This window comes from Boleophthalmus pectinirostris, unplaced genomic scaffold, assembly GCF_026225935.1.
Source record: "Boleophthalmus pectinirostris isolate CB_2022bp ecotype Guang Dong unplaced genomic scaffold, ASM2622593v1 HiC_scaffold_18, whole genome shotgun sequence".
In the NCBI taxonomy this organism is placed as follows: domain Eukaryota; kingdom Metazoa; phylum Chordata; class Actinopteri; order Gobiiformes; family Gobiidae; genus Boleophthalmus; species Boleophthalmus pectinirostris.
In genome coordinates, this window is record NW_026571133.1 from 39,276,326 (window position 1) to 39,293,076 (window position 16,751).

The window sequence follows — 16,751 nt, forward strand, 5'->3', positions numbered from 1 at the left end:
CAGAAAACACTCTGTTCCACCTTGTGATGTCATGTAATAATACAGGAAGTGCTCTACTGTGTTTTTAAACTCCATACACATTCAGTAGAGTCATTTGGATGATTTCAACCCTAGAATTGCTGAACAAAAGGTAGACTACAACTTCATGACATCATAAGGTGGAACTGAAGCCCCATCCACACTAGTATGTATCTGAGTCGTTTTCGTTGTGGATGCAGTGTTCGTCCACATTAATCCGATGGAAAACAGCTCCAGAGACTTGATGATCTGGTCCCACGAATTCATCTGAGTACAGATCTGATACGACACTGTGTGGACAACTGAAAACGTTGATACGCTGACGTAGGAGCTCTAGTTGCATTCGTATTGGACCATGTCACTGTGACTTCCTGATTGGCTGGGTTTGTGACATTGGTCATGTGACGCCATTGCAGAAAACAGTTTAAACAAACCATAGACAAATGAGAAACAGCGTAGCTACGTAGAACTACTTGCACAGAACAGACTCACCATCAGCAGAACACCCCTCTGTCACAGAAAGAACACACTGAGTCTTGTTCTTTTTAAGTCCAACAGAAACGGAACTGCATCAGGGCACAAGGAGCGAGCTGTTTTTTTGAGTGCTTAGTTTATGCAAATTAGCCATGCGGTTTTAAGTTTCGTTTCTGTAAAAAGTAAACAAATATGTGCAAAACTGTGTGGGTAGGGAAGGCTTGCGGACACAGAAGCGACGTTTCTGGACACAAATCGTTTACGTTACTGTGATACAGTGATACAGTGATTCGTTACAGTGTAAACATAAACTGAGCATTTTGAGCTCTGGAGATGTAGACAGACAAATAATAAAGAATTACTCAGACATGTGTGAATGAAACAAAACACAACTCCAGGTCTGTTTTTGAGGAGGTAACAACATTATAACACAACTTAAGATCACAAGAGATTGGCAATTCCAGGGCTGAAATTACCCAAATGATTCTAATGAAGGTGTATGGAGATTAAAAACACAGTGGAGACATGACATCACAAGTTGGAACAGAGTGTTTTCTATTTGAGAGAAGAACTCAGAAGTCTAGTTATGCAGGACTTGTGTGTTAAACATGTGTAAATGAAACAAAACACAACTCCTGGCATGTTTGTGACGAAAAAACGGCATTATAACAAATCAGAAAATAGCGTAATATGGTCCGTTTAAAATAAAAAATGCATTCGAGCGAGACATTGCGAGAATATAGCCCCTCAGAGCCGTGATTACTTCTGCACGGCAATTACTGTAAAATATCAGGAAGGCAGCAAATGCACGGTATCCATAGCAACGCGGTTTGAGAGTCGCTGGGAAAGTGCTGGGAACTTGAATGCACACTGTTTGGTATGATAATGACTGATGGAGGCGTTGGACGTGTACTTAACGCCGGTTTTGTGCAAGTACATGTAGGTTTAAAGGTGAATTGTGTAACTTCTCTGACACCAGTTTGTTTCATGTTTCTTTCTTTTAAAGGAGCACAATGTAACTTTTCTGGTGTTGTGTCTGGTTACGGTTTTGTCTCCAGCTTCTTTGAGCTTTAAAACACACACATAATTGAATGAATAGCAGATGGATAAGTTTAATGCCACACTGTGAAACATTTCAGACAAAGTAGTACCAGCTCCATGGAGACAAGCAGGTGGTGGACCCTTTACCTGAAAAGTTACACAATTCACCTATTTAAAAAAAAAAAAAAAAAAACTTGAACATGATCCCAAGATATATAAAACTACTATTAATACTAGTAGTTCCACATGGAGAGTAGTAATAGTTGTAGTGGTGGTAGTGGTAGTGTTAGTGTTAGTAGTAGTAGTAATAGTAGTAGTAGTGGTAATGGTAATAGTGGTAGTAATGGTAATAGTAGTAGTAGTAGTAATAGTAGTAGTAGTAATAGTAATAGTATTATAATAGTAGTAGTAGTAGTAGTAGTAGTAGTAGTAGTAGTAATAGTATTATAATAGTAGTAGTAGTAGTAGTAGTAGTAGTAGTAGTAGTAGTAGTAGTAGTAGTAGTAGTAATGGTAATAGTAGTAGTAGGAGTAATGGTAATAGTAGTAGTAGGAGTAATGGTAATAGTAGTAGTAGGAGTAATGGTAATAGTAGTAGTAGTAGTAATGGTAATAGTAGTAATAGTAGTATAATAGTAATAGTAGTAGTAGCAGTAATAGTAATAGTAGTAGTAGTAGTAATGGTAATAGTAGTAGTAGGAGTAATGGTAATAGTAGTAGTAGGAGTAATGGTAATAGTAGTAGTAGGAGTAATGGTAATAGTAGTAATAGTAGTATAATAGTAATAGTAGTAGTAGCAGTAATAGTAATAGTAGTATAATAGTAGTAGTAGTAGTAGTAGTAGTAGTAGTAGTAGTAGTAGTAGTAGTAGTAGTAGTAGTAGTAGTAGTAGTAGTAGTAGTAGTAGTAGTAGTAGTAATGGTGGTATTAGAAGAAGTAATAGTAGTAGTAGTAGTAGTAGTAGTAGTAGCAGTAGAGAGTTTTAAGGATTTAAGCAAGTATTTATAAGCAGCATTGCAGCTGATTTTCGCGCAGTCATTTCTCTTTAAGGTTAATACAATTTCACACTGTGTCCTGGTTAATATTTAAAGTGTCTGACATTAAGACAGATCAGCGCTTTGATTGGAATGGTCTTTTGTTTTGCCCACCTCCTCGTTCTCTCCACACCTCAAACCCCGAATCCATTTTTATAGATTTTCGTCAACAGCAGTGGGGGCACGTCGTTTTTCATAGACCGTAGTTCTCCGCACTGTTTGACTTTAAAACGCTTGGTGTTCAGAGTACTTTGAAAAGTTCAGACCAGGAGAGATTTAAATGAATAAGTGCGCCAAATGTAGAAGATAGATTCAAGCTTTAACTCAACTTTTCGTATAGGGCCCAAGGTCTTAGGGGCCCAGAACTAGACTTTCTTGCTAATTATTTATATTAGAATGGGGCCCATGTGAGGCTTCTTGCTCCGGGTTCCCGAATTTTTGTCGATCCATGGGAGCTTATTTCATAGGTAATATTAGGAAAAAAATTATGTTTCATTTGTTATCAATTTGATTTTATTCAGTGACTATGCTATTGCTGAACTGTGAAGTAATAATACCAAAATTTTAACATTTTGAGACTCACAGGGGATCAAAAAATACAAATTCTTCATTAAAAGTCCTATATTATATAAACTTCACTCTGGTGAAGTTTGAACCATGTTAGAACGCTGTTACGTCATCGAAAACACACCTGGAGTTATGTTTTGTTTCATTCACACATTTTTGCTCCGTTCCACCTTGTAGTTTTCAAGTTAGAAAGAGATTGGTGATTCCAGGGATGAAATCGTCCTTATGATTCTACACTAGGGTGACCAGATTTTCAAAATTCAAAACTGGGAAACACCCAAAATTGTGAAAAAAGCATGTAACATTGTACATTCTTGATTCAAGTCTCACTCACGTTTTTGCCTTAGGATAGGAATTTATGTCTCTATATTGTTAGCGAGGATCAGATTGGTCCAAAATTGGGACATCTGGTTTAGACCTCCTATAGTCCGGGATTAGTTCTAGTTAGACCTGGTTTAGAACAAACTGGTCAAAAATAAGGACACCTGGGGCATTCCTTGTCTAAAACTGTGACAAATCGCTAGTTTTGAATTCTGCTAGGACAAGGTAACCTGATTCGTCAGCTGGTTTCACTTCGCAGAAACCGTCTGACCTCGCAGCATTAGGATTCGTTTGCTTGACAGTAGGCGGGTACTTTTTTATTCAACCAATCACTGCTATTTGGTCATGACGTATGTAATGCTCCGGTAACAGGGCTAACTGGTATATTAAGCTTTTTCCCAAATCCCGTAGGAAGAAGGTAAATAACGTCTTTCCCCTTGATAAAATTCACCAAACATTCTCTTATTTCTGGCTTTAAATCCTCGATCTCGGGAATTGCTGACAACACAGAATGTATGTCTTTGTCTACATCCATCTCGACCACTTTGTTTACTGTTTTGCTGTACAACAAAAAGGGACCCAGACATGGTTTCACAGTTCTTTGCTGATTGGTCGGTGCGCGATCTACAACTTCTGGGGTTCTTGCAAAATGTCTAGTTTATTCTGATTCTTGACCTAGTCGCTGGAGAGAAATTAAATTGAGTAGAGGCACTAGGTGGCGCCAGCCTGTCTAAGTTAGACCGGGTTTAGCTCAAATTGCTCAAAAACAAGGACACCTGGGCCATTCTTTGTCTAAAACTGAGACAAATCACTGGTTTTGAATAATTCTGCTGGGACAAGGGACACAGGACTCTAAACTGTCTATCTATTCTAAACTCGATCAGTATGTCGGGAAGGTGTATTGAGCTTAAAAACACAGTGGAGCACCTGTATTACCACATGACATCACAAAGTAGAAAGTGGAGTGTTTTCTGTTTGAGGGAGAACTCAGTCTAAATGTGTGAATGGAACAAAACACAACTCCAGGTTTGTTTTTGATGAGGAAACAACATTATAGTAACATGTAACATTCTACATTTACGTTATCCACTTTTTCCCTATTTCCTCCATCAATAATCTCCATTACCACTAGCCATTTACCGACTTGTGCAGTTCAGTCATGCGCGCGGGTTAAATCATGCGTACATCAATATTTCAGGCTAATTAATAAGTCTTTGAGTGGGGTTATTGCTAGCGTAGCCCATGTGCTAAGTGTGTCCGCACACATTAGCACTAACCACACTGACGGATCTATTATACGTCCGCTCGCTGATGGAGCTGTGTCCAGTGCTAAAGGTCGAGAGCCGCTACATGATTTATTCAACATGGCCCAGACTCCTGCTCCTACAGGTCAGGCATGGTACTGCGGACTTTTGATTTTAGATTAATTACAGAGAAACGTTTAATGGGCTCTCAGGAACTTACTTCATGGAGGAAATTAGAAAGAACTATAAGTATGATTTTGATTTAAAATTTCAGAAACTTGATCTGTCTGTGTCCTGAGATGAGAAATGTGGCGTTTACTGTAACTGTAATTCTAATGCTGTCATCACAAGTCGATCGAAACTAATGGACTCACGAAGCTTTGTGTTGGTGACTGTGGTTTCCATCAAATGTCACTAATGGGATACCAGGACCAGTCCCACTCACAAAAGAGACAAAGTGAGGAGAAAAGATCTAAACTCTTCAAAGAAACCAATAAAGTTTGATTATTTTATCTGATGTCTGCTCCTGAAGCCTTACGTGGTTTTCTTTGGACAACACTTAATATGAAGCAGTTGATTGACAGCTGAAAAATGGAGAATGGAGAAGAGGAATCAAGAAGAAGGAAGTGAGGACAGAGAATGTGCTGTATTCACGCTTACGTCACAAAATTGGAAGACGTTTGGAAGCTTGCGGATGATGATTTCCTTTGGGTTCTCTTGGCAATAGTAATTCTGTTTGCCTGACGAAGGCCTAGTGCCGAAACGTTGCACGGTTTGTCCTAATAAATTTCACAGTTTGCAAGTAAGACGGTGTGCGGGATTTTTCTGTATAATAGTAATTCTGACAAAATCTGGGAAAAAAGAGAATGGCCCAGTCTAATCCATGTATCATTCATTCATTTGTTGTTCAAAATAAAACTAAAAATAAGAAAATGAAAAAACAACTATTTTCTTCATTTTTTTTTTTTTTTTATCTCCAAACCAAATTGTTAACGATTTGTTTTTTCCAGTTTTTTCGATTTTGTGTTGAATAATGGGAAAAACGACCCTTTCCTGTTTCCGTGACTTAAACTACAATGCTGGACTGAAACAGGTCTAAACCAGGTCTAAACCAGGTCTAAACCAGTCTCAGTCCTGGTCTGGTCCCGGTCTGGTCCCGGTCTCACCAGGACCAAACCGGGACAGAGTCTGAGACTGGGATGCAGACTGGTACTTAGACCCTGACTGAGTCCGGTTTAGTCCTTGTTTAGTTCCGGTTCACTCCAACATCACAGTTTAAGTCACGGAAACATTCATTTAAACACAAAATCAAAAACTGAAAAAACGACTCGTTATCCGTTTTTTCATTTTGGTTTTTGAGACAAATACTGCACAAAATTATTGTTTTTTCATTTTCTTATTTTTGGCTTTATTTTGAAAAACAAATAAACAAATGATACATGGATTCAGTCTCTTCATCTAGATGTCATAGTTTTCTCTCTTTTTTACTTTTATAAATTACCTATAGATTTGTGTATCATAATTTGTCTGTCAGCCTGTGAGTGACATGAAGATGCAATAAGAGTCTCGTCCCTCATGGAAAGCTTTGGCAAGTTTTGAAGACGCTGCTGCTGAATCCACGGTTTTATCACGTGCACAGTGTCGGGAACTACATTGGAAGTCTGCATCTCCATGTTTCCAAAGGTCTTCCGGTAAGCGTGAATAGAATCGATCCGCTGTCCAGATGTTAACCCACCGCTGTGGAGGCTAAACCACAGGTGGTTCTCCCCACAGTTAAGAGCCAATCTTACGTGGAATTAATTGAAACAAATCTATTGGAAGCCACAGTCACAAACACAAAGCTCCGAAGAAGCTGCCTGTATGGTAGTGGAACGCCAGCTGCAAAAGTTTAGTAAGTCAGTTTGTTTTGATGAACTTGGTGATGATATGTTATTTCTGGACATCTCAAGATTTGTTTCAGTTAATTAATTCTAATAGTGATTACAAAAGTATTGGACATGCCCCATTTATTTATGTGTTTGGTGTTTTGGATCTCAAGACGAATTATCTAGTCTGAAAGCAGAATGAGCCTCACGCTAATCTTTTCTTTAAATGCAGAAATCTATTTGGTTTAACCCTAAAATGCCTCTCTCTGATCTGAATGGTCACTGCCTAAACCCCAGCGCCTGCAGCCAAACATGAATCAGTGCTAGTGCAGCCTTTGCAGCTCAGGGACGAAATTCTAGAGGTTCTGATCTTTGACACGAGGCCTGGTGCGTCCACATACTGAGAATGAAAAGAACTTGTATGTGTCCTCTATCTGCAGGTTAAGGCACCGGCCAATACATCTTCAGTTGTGATTGTAGTACTCTTTTTAAAACCATAATACATATAGTTTCTTTAAAAATCCCTCCATGTAATGCAATGTTTTCCGAACCCAAAGTTTTTCCACGTAATAAAAGTAAAAAGTAGTCCAGTATTCAAGGTTTTTGTCACTGAAAATATGACAATTTTGCCAAATTTACAAAACAAAATGGTTTGTTTTTGCACATGAATTAGCCATTGTAAGATTTTGTAAACAGATCCAACTAATAGACTGAAAATGTTAACTCGTAAGTAAGTAAGTTTTAATTTTTTATAGCGCTTTTCACAGACATATCTCACAAAGACACTTTACAAATCATTATTCATTCACTTCATACCTGGTGGTGTTAAGCTACTGTTGTACTCTTGTACTCACAGTCCCGCTCTCTCCTGCAAAGAATTGTAATTTTCATTCCCACTCCAGTCTGCATCTGCGATATTTTGTCCCGCTCCCTTCCACTAGTCCTGCAAGATGAGGGAGTTCGCTTTCTTAAGCTCTATCAAACATGGAGAAGGGAAAGGAATTGTCTAAAATGTGCAGAAAATTAGGCCACGTACACAAATTTAGGCTGCTTAAAATGATTTCATTAATGCCAAATAAAATATCCAGCACAAATTATACATGATAGGCAAACATTCATCATTTGTATATTTTACTTTACACTCAGTTTAGTTTGCGGGACTGTAGTTTATCATCCCGCCCGCCCACTCCCGCTCCTGTCTGCACCTAGCCTGATTCATCAGCTGGTTTCACTTTGCAGAAACCACCCGACCTCGCAGTGTTAGAATTTGTTTGCTCGATGTTACGCAGGTACTTTTTATCATTTAACCAATCGCTGCGTCATGACATATGCAATGCGCCGCTAATGGGTTTAACTGGTATATTAAGCTTTTCCCAAATCCCGTAGGAAGAAGGGCAATAATGTATTTCTTTGGTGAATGATAAAATTCACCAAACATTCTCTTTATTCCGGCTTTAAATCCTCGATCTCAGGAATCGTTGCCAACACAGAATGTATGGCTCTTCGCTGATTGGCTGGTGCCCGAACTCACATTTCCGGAGTCTACTGTATTTTGATTCCTGACCTAGTCGGGGAGAAATGAAATTGAATGAAAATCTTTCAGAATGTGTCCCGTGTCGCACTGTTTTGCGTCGGGTCCCGCGGGAGTGCAGGGCTCTAACCCACAGCTGCCCTGGGACAGACTGACAGAAGCACAGGTGCCAATCTGCGTCATCGGCCTCTTTGACCACTGCCATCTCACATACACACCATTTTCATACTAGGCAATGTGGGTGAAGTGTCTTGCCTAGGACACAGTGACACTTTTGGTGACCTGTGCTCCCCTGTGGCACCTGATTTTCCCAGTGGTCTCCCATCCGAGTACTGTATTTTCCGGGCTATTAGGCACTCTGGATTATAAGACGCACTGTCATTAAATGGTCTATTTTCGATATTTTCGATTCAGTGACTCTGGGCTTTGTTCAGTTGTGACGTGTAGGGAGGGTGCTGTCTGGGCCCACTGGATTGTCGGCGTGTTCGCAGTGACTCAGTTGTTCAGTTGTGTCTAGAAGTGGCACATTGCACTCGCTTTTTTGGTTCGTTCCTCCGTTCTGTTCCTCGATGGCGTGGAGTGATGAGTGTGGCTGTGGGTGTTTTTCGCCACGCGGTCGCTGTCTGCTCTGTGTGTGTTTGTGTGCGCTGCGGGTTGTGCGGCTTTGTAGTTTACTGAAGTTGTGCTGGGACACCCGAGTGGATTCGTGTATGGGGCGCTCTGGATGGTGGGGCGCGCGGTCATTTTTTGATGGGGTTAGAGGCTTAAGAGTGCGCCTAATAGCCCGGAAAATACGGTACTAACCAGACCCGGCCTCGCTTAGCTTCCGACGGGATCCAACTTTGGACAAGCTGGTATGACCACCTCACCCTTTCATGAACTATTGACTATGTTGAGTGTACTTACATGTAACTCGCTACTAATGCTACCGTCAATTCCCAACTCAGATGACCCTTCTAAATATAATTCTTCACTCTGTAGTCTGCTGTAGTGTTTCCCGTGCACCCTGCAGACCTTATCTATATTTCAACAGTACAGGGTATGCTGTATGCTCACCTCAGCCCGGCGCTAATTGAGCCGCTCTGGTTTAGCGCGCTCCTCCTCCTCCTCCCTTCGCCGGCAGAAAATTTCATCTCGGCGTTAGCTTAGCCTCGGGCACCGCTAACCGCCAAAGCCTCTCCATCCAGGAAGTGACAAAGCATGAAATGGAGCCATATTGCCAAAGGGAGCCAGGGGACTGTACCCAAGTGTGACACAGACATAAAGCTGACTAAAGGGACTAAAGGGGAAGTGACTCTGCTAACTTTACAGCAGAGGTAGAATAAAGATGCATTTTTAGTTTTTACTATGTCAGACCAATTGTGTTTTTCTTTGTTCCCTTGCTTTTTTTAATTTAAACTTTCTATAATACACACAATTTGACTCTTGTGATCTTTTAGTCATGTTATAATCCTCGAAAACATACCTGGAGTTGTGTTTTGTTTCATTCACACACGTTTGAGTAACACTTTATTATTAGGGCCTGTTTACACGAGAATGGTTGCGGGTAAAAACGACAAAATATTTTATCGGAAATGCCTTTTGTTTAGACGGTGACAGCGTTTTTGGGGCTTAAAAATGCAAAAATCTGAAACCACACTCCAGAGTGGAGAAGTTGAATATGCTCTGCCGTAACTTTTCCATTGCCCAAGACGCAAAACTCTGGTCAGATCTGCTCAGGTCATGTACGCGTTTACGTCACAAACATCACCACCTAGCCATATGGCATGCATACCCAGTCGAATTCCACACACTTTTGCGTCACCGTAAGCACGAGGTTTCCTCCCAAAAACGCTTGTCTAAACACGGAATAAAAAGTCAAGATGCGTCGCCACGTTTGCGTCTTCTGTTCAGACCGTCATCACCTACCCTTAAGTCAGTTTACATCTCCAAAGCTCTAAACACTCTCTTCCACTTTCTGATGTCATGAAACGGTAGTTTTCAAGTTAACAGCTACATTTTAACCTTTGTTCAGTAGAGATTGACAATTCCAGTTCTGAAATCATCCAAATGATTCTAATGAAAGTGTATGGAGTTTAAAAACACAGTGGAGCACTTTCTGTATTACCACATGACATCACAAGGTGGAAGGTAGAGTGTTTCGCAACAAAAATGAGGAATATAGTCACTACAAAACCTATAATTTAATTTCAAATCTGTTATTAAAGTTATTAAAATATTAGATGATGATGTTGTTTTTCTTTTTAGACTGAAAACAAGGAGAATATGAACATATTTAACCTCTGTCCTGTCCTTAAACTACTTTTACTGGTGGAAGGCAACAAAATACAGAAGTACAATACTTCACTAGAATTTTTAGATATCTTTACTTTACTTAAGTCAATTTTACAGTGGATACTTTTTACTTTTACTTCACTACATTTAATAAGAAGTATCTGTACTTTCTACTCCACTACATTTTAGATCTGGACTGAAAAGTAAAAAGTACTTTTCTTTACGGTGTGAGACCTGAGAATTATTTTTAGCCCTATTAATTTGTGTTAACGTCCCATCTTGGAGCAAACCAAATACACAAAAACAGAAAAATTAAGAAATGATTTGACTCACCAAAAAAACTTCTAAATTCTGTATCAAAATCACTACATTTAATCTAAAAATCTCTACTTTTTGCTCTTTAAGTACATTTTTAAACAGGTATTTTAATAAGTGGATCTTTTCATACAATATTTTTCCTTTTACTTGAGTAATCTTTTGCCCTTGTATCTGTACTTCTACTTAAGTAACAACCCTGAGTACTTCATCCACCACTCTATGTTTTGTGTGTGGAGCATTTGCATGAGGAAGGCCACGCGGTCGAAACACTGTGCTGAATAAATAAACATTTGGAAGGACCGACAGTGTGGGATTCCTCTGCTCTTTTAAGAAGTCTATGGGAAAAAATCAATGGGAAATTTCCGGAATCGCAGCGGGCTTCAAAGTGGGCGGGACTGTTGACATTTTCCCTCTTAAAAAACAAAATGCAGTAGAGACAAAAGTAACTACATTGGTTATCTTCTTGTATCTGTAATTTTCCTGATGTTTGAATATTGTGGCACTCAGAAAAGTGCTAAAACGTGCCAGATCTGGGTTGAAAAGACAAAATAAAAAACAAAATAAAACTAAAATAGTCGTCAATTAAAAGCCTTTTTTTATTGCTCAAAAATACCTCACTGCATTCATACCTCTCCATAGACTGATTGATTCATTTATTTGGGTCATAGGTATATTCTGACATTATTCTACATAGGGATGGGCATTTGATGAAATTTTCTTAATCGATCGTCGGAAGAATTAACGATCGATTATCGATTAATCATTAACGTTTTTATATTAAAATGATCATCATTATTATTACTATCTGCACTACTAATCTGCATAAATAGATTCAACTTTACGACATATAAACCGTAACGACTCTAGAGCCACATCAATCCGTTTGACATTATAATGTGTTTAATTCAGTTTGCTCAACTCTCACAAAACTAAACTTAAAATCATGGCAATTTGAATAAACTCGAAGATAAAACTACAGCGGTGCGCTGATGCGGTTCATTTCTGTCGGATTAAAAGACATGATTCAGTGGAATACAGGTTAGTGTGACCAGATTTGCATTTGTCAAAACCAGGACACCGTACGGGGGGAGGGAGGTGGGGACTCGTCATCGACATTGCGCGACTCTCACCTGGCAAAACTTTTTCCCACTGGACACCGAAACATATGTGCTGCTTTGTTCACTGTGCATATGGACTCCCACTTGTCCCGAACACAACGGCCAGTGTGGAATTTCTTGTACAAATCATCGTTAAATACGCATTTGTGCTTCAGTACGTTGCAGACTGACCGACTGTTTCTGTTTGTGTCTCGCTCCTTCTGAGTGCAGAGAGACACATGTACGGACCCCTGTTTGGTCACGCTACGCACAGCAACCTACATTCTGTTTGTCGATTAAAATGAACGTAATCGATGAAATTCTTAATGATCAATTATCGATTAATCGATTAATCATGCCCATCCCTAGTTTAGATATTGTGGCAGTCAGAAAAGTGCTAAAACGTGCCAGATCTGGGTTGAAAAGACAAAATTAAAACTAAATAAAACTAAAATAGTCTTCAATTAATGCCTTTTTTTATTGCTCAAAAATATCTCAATGCATTCTAACCTCTCCATAGACTGACTGATTCATTTATTTGGGTCACAGGTATATTCAGACATATTTCACTTATTTAACATACACAGACTACAAAGATGTAGGCTGAAGCTTGAGCTTATTATGCCTATTCCTTTTTCATAGCATCATCTTGAAACCAGGTCATTCATAAATACAGCAAGAGGGAACAAACAAGTAACAGTACACCAAAGTACTATAGCACAAACTAAGTCTCATAAATCATGTATCTGCTCAGAGGTAAACATCTAAACTTCTTTTTAAAGTGGAGGTGAGTACTGCACAGTTGTAGGTCTGTTCCAGAGGTCCATCCCTTTAACAGATGCCCAAGATGTCATAATGTTTGTTTTGATTTGGCTATATTTTGGATTTTAAACATGTTCTGTAATGATTTTGACAAGAGATTGTTTTTGACTTTGAACAGGAGGTCGACTAAATCTTACCACTTCAGGGTTTGAAGGTTTATAAATATTGAACTGGTTGGTTCATTATAAGTTGATAATATGATTGCTCTTATTGCCTTTTTTATAAGGTAAAGGTTGTATTTGTATTAGTCTTATGTATTTCCCTAAATCTCAATACAGTAGGTTATGTAGGGCATTAACCAGGGAGTGTGAGAGTCCATGTAATAAAATGAAGAAAAGAGGGGTTCGGGGCCCTTTGCTTAAAGGCTGTCCGGTCCCTGTATGACTGGAGCAGGAGCTGGGTTCATTGCCTGCAGTAAGTCAGACCTGTTCCCGGTGCATGTTGGACTCCGCCAGGGCTGCCCCTGTCACCGGTTCTGTTCATTGTTTTTATGGACAGAATTCCTAGGCGCAGTCAGGGGCCGGAGGGGGTCCGGTTTGGGGACCACGGGATCTCATCTTTGCTGTTCGCAGATGATGTTGTCCTGATGGCTTCATCAAACCAGGACCTGTGATGTGCACTGGGGCGGTTTGCAGCCGAGTGTGAAGTGGCTAGCATCAGCTCCTTCAAATCCAAGTCCAGGAAAAAGATGTCTTGCCCTCTCCGGGTGGGTGGAGAGTCCCTGCCTCAAGTGGAGGAGTTCAAGTATCTCGGGGTCTTGTTCATGAGTGAGGGGAGGATGGAGCGTGAGATTGACAGGCGGAATGGTGCAGCGTCGCCAGTGTTGCGATTCTTTCTAGTGGTGTATTATTGAGCATAATTTGTACATGATTTAGTATTTTTCATTTTGCAAATACCATAAATTTTGTTTTTTCTATGTTTAGTGGCAATTTATTAATATAAAGCCAGACTTTAATTTTGCAGCTCCCTCTTCACCATTTGTACATGCTGCTTTTGGTCTTTGCCTGAGCAGTAGACCTGGCCTGTAATTTAGCTCGGTTGTGTCACATATTTGTGTTTATGGAAAGCAAGTCTAATATCATATTGCGGCACATTCGAGGCAAAGCAATAACATCTCCACAGAAACAAGTCAAGGACCCTCCACCACAGAAGTTACATAATGCATTGTAACGTTACTCTTGAGCTGCACTGAAATAGACTCAACAATATTTTCTATATTTTTTATAATATCTTGTTAGTAGAGCTCACCATAATTTTATTTTTATTTTTTAAAATTCTATCACGTTAACCAGTGTCACTTCCCCTTTAAGATTCAGAACCCTTTTATAGATTTTTATTCCGATTCTCGTCCCGTCACCAGTGCCCGTGTCAGTCTGTTGCGGTTTACCTTGCTCTCCGGTAGTCCCTCGGGAGCCAGGACAGGAAAAGTCAATACGTGGAGAATGGACTGGCCCATTATTTACTTGTGCGGCGTTATGGAGCTGACACTATAAACTGTGAAGAACCTGGAGGTAGCACTTTGGTAAGATGTTAAAAGCAACAAGTCAATAGCGAGGCCATATTATAAGGAAGGATATGCTTATGGCCAGGTGCAGTCAAGTCATGTCAAACTCTGCAGTTCATTTAACCTTTCCAGACCGTCGGTATCGTATATGATACCTAGGAATATGTTTTATATAACCACACATAACTTTCCAACCAACCGACTTTGCGAGCATATTTCCGGCATTATTCTTCGTCACATGATGTAGGGAAAACGAGTGTCCAGTAGGAACTTTGTTTTCCGCCAAACGCATGCGCTCAATCCATATTGATTGGCCCAAAGTTTGCCAAAAGTTTTAGTACACAGAGAAGATTATTTGCTGTAGAGAGCAAGAACTATGCATTCAAAGTATAGGCGAGTTTCAGCTGACGTCATTGTTATTAAAAGCCCGTGTTGCATGCTGGGAAATATTTTGGTCGGAGGCAAGAAACACGATAGCGTCAAACACTGTGTTTATCCCCGATAATGGTAAATTCCTGCTGCATTATCGGATGCACAAATAGAAGCACGGAAGAAGGAAAATGTCTTTTTCATATTCCGAGTGAAAAGAACCGCTAACGGCGAATTAAACGGCTTTTCAAACATCCGCAGAGCAAACGTAGAAGATCCTATCAAACCGTGGACTCCAACAAGTTCAACAACACATCGAGACTCTTGGAGGTTTTCATCTTTTCTGCTGTGAATGGCCCAGGAGTTTCCACCAAGTCATTGTGGATATTTGTCCAGGTAGTTGGTGATTCTGACCAGAAATTTGGTTTGGTCCACCTTTTGTAGGGGTTGAAAAGGGTGATTTGTCGTCCGTCGATGCTTATGACCAATTTCTGGTCAAATCGTCTTGGGTCCTCTGCCGTTAGAGTGGATAAATAACCGGGATCATTATCCTTTACGTGCTTTCTCGCTCTGTCCGCCATGTTGAATTAGTGTTTCTTGCCACCGACCAAAATAATTCCCAGCATGCAACGCGCGCTGTTGTCAACAATGAAACTTGCCTATACAATTACAGCAGTGATATGCACAGAGAAATAGTATGTAGTATGTACTGTACCTTTCCACACACCAGTGTACAGAAGTTCTGACAGTGTATAAGGTCTGTTTTAAAGTTCAGTAAAGCTGTGTCACACTGTGGCCCCTGCGTGTGCACACAGATACAGAACAGGAGCTAATAGAAGGGCCCCAGGATCTAGTCAGTTCATGTGCTCATATACTGCAGTTACACGCACTCTGCCTTTACAAGTGTTTACTGTGTCTTACAAAACGGACCTTTCACTGGATCGGTAATGATAACAGCATTGCAACGATCGGGAATGTAATTATTTTTTTGTCACATATATTAAATTTTTTTTTTTGTTTTGTTTTCTTTTTCCTATATTATGGTCTTACGGCCACACAATAATGCCGCAAGATGTACAAATATACAAATGCCACATTTAAACCCCCTGCTCCCCATTCCCAAACCCCGATTCGCCCTCCAGACACCCACCTTAACAGACGCTGAAAAAAAAGTAATAATAATAATAATAAATAAATAAAACTAAGAAAAAAATAATAAACATAAAAAAAATAAATAATAACAATAATAAAATCTAAATACAATAGTAATTAATTAGATTACCACACCCACCCTTAATAGACGCTGAAAAAAATAAAAAAAATAATAATAAATAAAACTAAGAAAAAAATTATAAACTTTTTAAAACTAAATAATAATAATAATAAAATCAAAATACAATAGTAATTCATTAGATTACTCCGTTACCAAAAATGTAGCTCCGTTATATTTAGACGCCATTATTCCCAACATTGGGTTTAGGTAGTGACCATTCACAAAAGAGAGAGACATTTTAGGTTTAAAACAGCTGGATTTCACCATTGAAACTGGACAAGCATTTTGAGAACCATCATCTCGAATGTTTTTGTAATTAAGAATAAATCAGCATTACAATTGTTTTTAAAAAGCTATAGGATTTAAACATGCTTACCTCATATCGGCAAACACAAATAGATTAAGATAAAAAGCATTTCTTCACACACACGCAAGGACACTTTTTGTTGAGACTACCTTCCCTTGATCTAGAATAATTCCCACCTTTGATCAATGTTTCCCTCTGAGAATCATTGCACCTTGAAGCCTATCGATTCTTATTGTCTGTCCCCCTATAGCTTCAACCTGCTCCTAATAGTTATCCTATACTCGGGGCAAGTGTGGAGGCAATTGACGTGAAGTATTTCCCCCGGAGTTTGACTGTTCAATCATTGCGCATTGACGGCGAAACTGCAGAGAAGAACTTAATTAAAGACAGGAGCAATTAGGAAAGAGAGAGCGGGGAAGTGGAGGATGTAACGATTCAAAGATGTTAGAACAAAGCTTCCTGGAGATAATGAAGGACAAGTATCAATACATTCTGAGCCAAAAACTGTGAGATTATATAACGTCAATATGGAGGCAAGCTGAGAACATTGGAGAACTTACAAAACTATGATCTTCTGCTTTGAAATCAGAACTGAAGTGAATAGGATCCAGGCTTGTCTAAAGTGTGTGTAACTTTTTTCCTGCTTGTTTCGATGGAGGTGTCTCTGCTCTGTTTGAAATGTTCCACAGTATG

At 39.5% G+C, this 16,751-nt stretch overlaps 1 protein-coding gene across 1 annotated transcript in view; it reads left to right on the forward strand.

Moving 5' to 3' along the window:
- vav2 (vav 2 guanine nucleotide exchange factor) overlaps nt 1-16,751 on the forward strand; it is a 581,772-nt gene that overhangs the window by 429,013 nt on the left and 136,008 nt on the right. The gene's annotated exons all lie outside the window — the stretch shown is intronic.